Source organism: Lepus europaeus, unplaced genomic scaffold, assembly GCF_033115175.1.
Source record: "Lepus europaeus isolate LE1 unplaced genomic scaffold, mLepTim1.pri SCAFFOLD_3_1, whole genome shotgun sequence".
In the NCBI taxonomy this organism is placed as follows: domain Eukaryota; kingdom Metazoa; phylum Chordata; class Mammalia; order Lagomorpha; family Leporidae; genus Lepus; species Lepus europaeus.
Genome location: NW_026909276.1, coordinates 16,347,050 through 16,353,796, shown reverse-complemented (window position 1 = coordinate 16,353,796; position 6,747 = coordinate 16,347,050).

The window sequence follows — 6,747 nt, the reverse complement described above, 5'->3', positions numbered from 1 at the left end:
GGTGTCTTGTTCACGTGCTGGAGCCACGTATCTGTCAGTGTGGCACTGCCTAGTGCCTGACAAGGATGAGTAGGGAGCCCCCTTCCTCAGGCAGGCCCCAGCATACAGGGGGCCTGATGTGACCTGAGGACCCTACTGAGAGCAGGAAGGGCAGTGTTGTGGGGGGGATCTTGGTGAAGGAGTGGCCTCAGCCACAGGTGTGGCTTGGGCAGCCTGAAGCCTGGCAGAGCAGGCACCTGTGTGACATTTCAGCTGCTGTGAGCAATTCCAGAACCTAACGGGATATCACAGATGGGGTCACAGACATGGACCTTGGACAGGGCTCCTGGTGCCTCGTGCCAGGCTTTATGGCATGGGATGTGCCCCCTTGCTGCTGCATTCAAAAGATGTCATGGTGACTAAGCTGACGTGCCCAGGGGACTCCAGACCATCCTGGTGACTAAGCTGACATGCCCAGCGGGACCCCAGACTGTCCTGGTGACTAAGCCAACATGCCCAGGAAGACTCCAGACCATTCTGGTGACTAAGCCGATGTGCCCATGGGGACCCCAGACCTTCCTGGTGACTAAGCCGACATGCCCAGGGGACCCCAGACTGTCCTGGTGACTGAACTGATGTGCCCAGGAAGACTCCAGACCATCCTGGTGACTAAGCTGACATGCTCAGGGGACTCCAGACTATGGTGACTAAGCCGACATGCCCAGGGCAGCCCAGACCATCCAGGTGACTAAGCCGATGTGCCCAGGGGATCCTAGACCATCCTGGTGACTGAGCCGACATGCCCGGGGGACCCCAGACCATCCTGGAGACTAAGCTGATGTGCCCAGGGGACTCCAGACCATCCTGGTGACTAAGCTGATGTGCCCAGGGGAACCTAGACTGTCCTGGTGACTGAGCCGACGTGCCCAGGGGAACCTAGACTGTCCTGGTGACTGAGCTGACATGCCCAGGAAGACTCCAGACCATCCTGGTGACTAAGCCGACGTGCCCAGTGGACTCCAGACTATGGTGACTAAGCCGACATGCCCAGGGCAGCCCAGACCATCCAGGTGACTAAGCCGATGTGCACAGGGGAACCTAGACTGTCCTGGTGACTAAGCCAACGTGCCCAGGGCACCCCAGACCATCCAGGTGACTAAGCAGATGTGCCCAGGGGAACCTAGACTGTCCTGGTGACTGAGCTGACATGCCCAGGAAGACTCCAGACCATCCTGGTGACTAAGCCGACGTGCCCAGTGGACTCCAGACTATGGTGACTAAGCCGACATGCCCAGGGCAGCCCAGACCATCCAGGTGACTAAGCCGATGTGCACAGGGGAACCTAGACTGTCCTGGTGACTAAGCCAACGTGCCCAGGGCACCCCAGACCATCCAGGTGACTAAGCAGATGTGCCCAGGGGAACCTAGACTGTCCTGGTGACTGAGCTGACATGCCCAGGAAGACTCCAGACCATCCTGGTGACTAAGCCGACGTGCCCAGTGGACTCCAGACTATGGTGACTAAGCCGACATGCCCAGGGCAGCCCAGACCATCCAGGTGACTAAGCCGATGTGCACAGGGGAACCTAGACTGTCCTGGTGACTAAGCCAACGTGCCCAGGGCACCCCAGACCATCCAGGTGACTAAGCAGATGTGCCCAGGGGAACTTAGACTGTCCTGGTGACTGAGCCGATGTGCCCAGGGGTCCCCAGACCTTCCTGGTGACTAAGCTGATGTGCCCAGGGGACCCCAAACCATCCTGGTGACTAAACTGACTTGCTCAGGGGGACCCCAGACCATCCTGGTGACTAAGCCGATGTGCCCAGGGGACCCTAGACTCTGGTGACTAAGGCAACGTGCCCGGGGGACCCCAGACTGTCCTGGTGACTAAGCCAACATGCCCATAGGGACCCCAGACTGTCCAGTTGACTAAGCCAACATGCCCATGGTGACCACAGACTGTCCTGGTGACTAAGCCGACATGCCCACGGTGACCCCAGACTGTCCTGGTGACTAAGCCGACATGCCCACAGGGACCCCAGACTGTCCAGTTGACTAAGCCAACGTGCCCATGGTGACCACAGACCATCCTGGTGACTAAGCTGATGTGCCCATGGGAACCCCAGACCATCCTGGTGACTAAGCCGATGTGCCCATGGGGAACCCCAGCCCCTGCTGTACTGTCACTCAGGTTCTCAGGCTTCACTGAGTGCCGAACCTTGGAAAAGCTGAGCTTTCATAATTCACAGATATATTGGTTCATTTAAGAGCAACAGGGAGGGGGAGAGAGCTCCCATTCATCTGTTCCCCTGGTGGCTGCCTTGGCCAACATTGAGCCAGGAGCTCCATCCGGGTCTCCCACATGGGTAGCAGGGGCCCAGGTGCTTGGGCATCCTCTGCTGTCTTCCAGGGCCATTAGGGAGCTGGGTGGGAACAGGGCAGCCAGGACTCCATCCAGTGCCTACAGGGGATGCAGTGTTGAGTGACCACTTTGCGGACACGGGATCCCCACAGGTGAAACGGCATCAGCCTCTTTGCTGCCTGAGCTCTGGCCTTCGCAGTGAGCAGCTCCTGACAGGGGCGGAACCCCTAGGGGGCTGGCTCACTGGTCTCACCTGTGGGGGCTGCTGTTACTGTGAGGGATAGCGCCCCCCAAAAAACAAGATGGCTATGCCCTGCTCCCCAGCGCCCCCTGCTGGTCGTGCTAACTGTAGTCCCCCATCGGGTGACCTTGTGGTGGTGGTGGCCCTGTCTGCCCCTGCCGGCTGTTGCCCATGAACACGGTGTCCAGGAGGGGTGTCCAGGAGCCCCTCTGTGGACTTCTCTGTTCTGGCCACATAAGGGCAGCATCTGCTCCTATGCCAGCCCCTGCCAGTCAGGGATTTCACACGGAAGGCTCATGCCCATGGGGGTGTCATGCTGGTCAACCATTGCCCTCTGCAGCCCCTGGGCCATGTCCACATTCACATGAGTGTCCATTTGTCCACACATCCATGGCTGAGTTTTCTGGAGGCTGGATGTCCACTGGGTCTCTGTCCCCACGCCCCACCCCTTCCCTCTTGGCCACTGAACCAGGGCTCCGACACCACCACTGCCAGCCCCCGAGGGCCCCTCCAGACCAAGCTCCTGGACACAGGGTGGCCAGGCGAGGTGTGGTCAGGAAGGGCAGGCCTGGAGCCGTTCAGGGCAGTGGTAGGGTTTGCAGGCCACAACAGCAGTGTTGGGATAGTGTTGCCCTCACTTCCCAGCCCTGTGGGGGCCCTGCCTGCACTGTCCATTGTGCAGAGGGCAGGTCATGAACCACGAGGTCTCTACAGCATATAGGGGAGGCTAGCCAAAGGGACACCACAGGGCAGAACTGAGAGTAGGCAGATGCCTGTGGGTCCCGCGAGCTCCTGTCCCCTTGGCTGTCTGCTCAGAGCTGCTGTCAGCAGTGATGTACAAGCTAGCAAGACAGGGCTGAACTCTGGGATACCACCTGTGGTATGGGCTCCCCTGTGTGACACCCCATGCTCACCGCCACCTGTCTCAGCATGGCGTGGGGAGGGGGTATCATGATGGAGGGCTAAGTGCCAGCCTTCCCCACTGTGGGCTCAGATGTGCACGGAGCTCTGGGGCTGAGGGGGTGTTTAGCTCTCAGCTCTTCTGCAGCCGGGCCTTGGTCACACTTGTGGTGGCAAGAGCTGCTCCCAGCACAGATGTTCCTTAGGTGATAACACACACATGCCTTGCCAGGTGCCTCAGGCAGTGTGGCCAGCTGTGTGTTTCTTCAGGGCACCGGGAAAAGGCTAGGGGCTCTGTGGGTACTGGTCTGGCAGTGTGAGGCTGGGGTCTGTGGTCAGAAGGAAGTGGGGGTGGGGTGGGCAGGTGTGGGCTGACTGCCTGGGTGCTTGGTGGGGGAGGGCGGCTGGTGACCGGGAGGGAATGGCCGAGAGGCCCCACGGTAGGAACTCTGACTTCAGCAGCCTCTGCCCTCGAGCATGGGCGCTGACCCTGGCAGTGTCTACCAGAGTCCTCCCTGGCTGGGCTCCCAGCACCTGTGCGTCCCCCTCACGTGTGTGCAGATGACCTCTTCCCCCTATCCTGAGCTGGACTTGGGGGTCAGCCTGGGGCTGGATTCCTGACAGGGAAGCTGTGCAGGGCCTGGCCTGCCATCAGCACACCTGTCCTTTGTCCATCGCCACAGCTTGAGGCTGTGTGGGCAGCACTGATGCAGAGGGTCTCCTATGGCAGCCAGGACCTGGGTGTGCCACTGGGTGGACTCTGCCTCCCATTTGAGGGCAGAGTGGACCCTGGATAGAGCAGGCCTAAGACGTGGGGAGCCAAGGGTCCTGCAGAGTCGGTGGGAGGGTGTGATGAGGTCACCCACGGCTATCCCTGCCCCTTAGTGGGCCCTGCTGTCTTGAAGACTCAGGCTCCTGTCCAGCCATGTGACCTGCTGCTGCCTCCTGCACTTGACCACCAGCTGGGCCAGTGCAATGCCCGGGACCCACAGAGCAGGCAGCAGGGACAGGAGCATGCATATGGCTTGCACCCAGCCAGGGTAGAGTTTCTCCTGCCTGGAGGGGAACTGCTCCTGCAGGGGGTGCAAGAGAGAGAGCTCAGCCTGGAGGGGGCAGACCCTGGGCCCCAGACCCCAGGCCTTGGGCAGAGCGAGGCTGACCGGACCACCTGTGCACGGAGGCAGCCCCGGCTCCTCCCTGGGACTACAGGAGGGCAGCATCCTGGGTGGGTGTTCAGAGATGAGGGAGCTGGGGCTTGAGGCTCCCTCTGGGTGGAAGCCCTCAGGGCAGGCAGGGGCACGTGGTCCCCACCCACTGACCTCCAACACTTGTGGACAGGTGAGGTGTGGTCTGAGACCCCAGGGATAAAGCAGAAAATTCTCACTTCCCCCAGGCGGACCCTGAGGGGTTCTGGTGCTCACTCTGGGAGGGGCGGCCCAGGCCAGGTGTTGCATGGTCCCCTGTGTGGACCAGGCAGGGAGTGACCCTTCTCCAGTCTACCTCCCAACCTCTCCCAGACACTGGAATTGTTGCTTCCCTGGCTGCCTGTCCCCACAGCAAGTGGAAAGTGTGGGCTGGAAGGACCGATGTCTTCAGGGTCTGGACACTGCTCTGAGGCCCTTGAGAGGCTCTAGTCCTACCAGGGTTGCACTGCGGGTCACTGTGGCCCCTTGATCCCCATGGGAGGACCTACGTGCTGAGGGTTCCAGGCCTGGTAGCTCGGCATCCTCTGGGCCAGCAGGATGAGGTAGGCCAGGAAGGCACTCAGGAGGAGCAGGGGGCTGGCCACAAGCCACAGCGCCCGTCAGTAGAGGCCTGGCCACGGCCCCATTATCTACACAATGTCATCAGAGAACCTGCACAGACACTGGGCTTAGCAGCACCGCGGGGCCCTCCCCACCCCCCAGGTTCCCCGTGGTCCTCAGCTCACTGCCGCAGGCTGTAGGTGTAGATGACCCTCACCACCTCGAAGAAGGCGGAGACTATGAGGTTTAGGGAGGCTGCATAGCTGTTGAAGATCTCGAGACAGTAACTTCTGGACTGCAACATGAAGCAGGTGGCCGAGAGCAGGCAGACCAGACAGGCCAGCCCTGGGGTGCAGGTTCTGGGTGGGAGGCCTGCACCTGCCCCTTTCCCCCACCCTGCCCCGCCTGCCAGAGGTGGGTGAGAGCTTGGCCTCAGCAGGCCACGGTCAGGGCAGGTCCACCTGTGTCCTGCCCGGAGCCGCTGGGCTGTCCTAGGGGAGCAGGCTAGCCCAGGGCCCCTGAACTCTGTATGGGAGGCAGCAGGCATCCCTATGACTGAGCTGTGCACTCACCTGTGAGGGCCTCCTTGGGGATCCCCGTGGGGATGACCCCCATGTCCAGGAGCAGCATGATGATCCCCTCCATGTTGCTGAACATGGCCGAGAGCCCCAGGGTAAAGAGTATCCTGAAGAAGAGCACAGCCCACACGGGCGCCCCCGGAATGTGCAGCATGGCCTCCGTGAATATGATGAAGGCCAGACTGGGCCCGAGGCATTCTGCAACTGGGAGCCCGTGGTGTGCCATGAGTGCAGGCCATGTGAGCGCCTGCATGGATGCCATGCCCACCGCCCCTCCTGGAGGCTCCAGGCACTCTGCAACCGGAAGCCGTGGTGGGCTACGTGAGTGCCTGCATGGACGCTGCACCCACTGCCAGGTGCTCTGCAACCCAGGAACCCATGGTGGGCCATGGGAGCAGGCCACTGATGCGCCTGCATGGACACTGTGCACACCGCCTCTCCGGGAGGCTCCAGGTGCTCTGCAACCGGGAACCCATGGTGGGCCACTTGTGCAGGCCACAGATGCACCTGTAGGGATACCATGCCCACCATCCCTCTGGGAGGCTCTAGGTGCCTGGGGCCAGGATCTATGCCTGGCTGCCCATCAGCCTGGCCCTGAAGCCACCCCACTGGACAAGGGCTCCACTGTACTCTGGCAGGCTCGCAGCCCTGTGGCCTGACCCAATGCCTGGGGTGGCCCCGGCAGCCCTGTGTGCACTACCTTGTCCAGGTGGCAGACCCTTGGGGCAGCAGGGCCAGCCTCTCTGGCTGTGTAGCATTGAGCTGCGTGAGGACGGCCTCGTCACTGGCCCTGGAGATGTGCTGCTCTGGGAAGTCGAACTCGTGGAAGAGGCCCAGGATGTTTCTGCGGGGACACGGGGTAAGACTGTGGGGCCTGTGCTGCCACCACTGCCCAGGCCAGCAGATACGTCCAGGCACAAGGCCCACAGCACCCTGGGGGC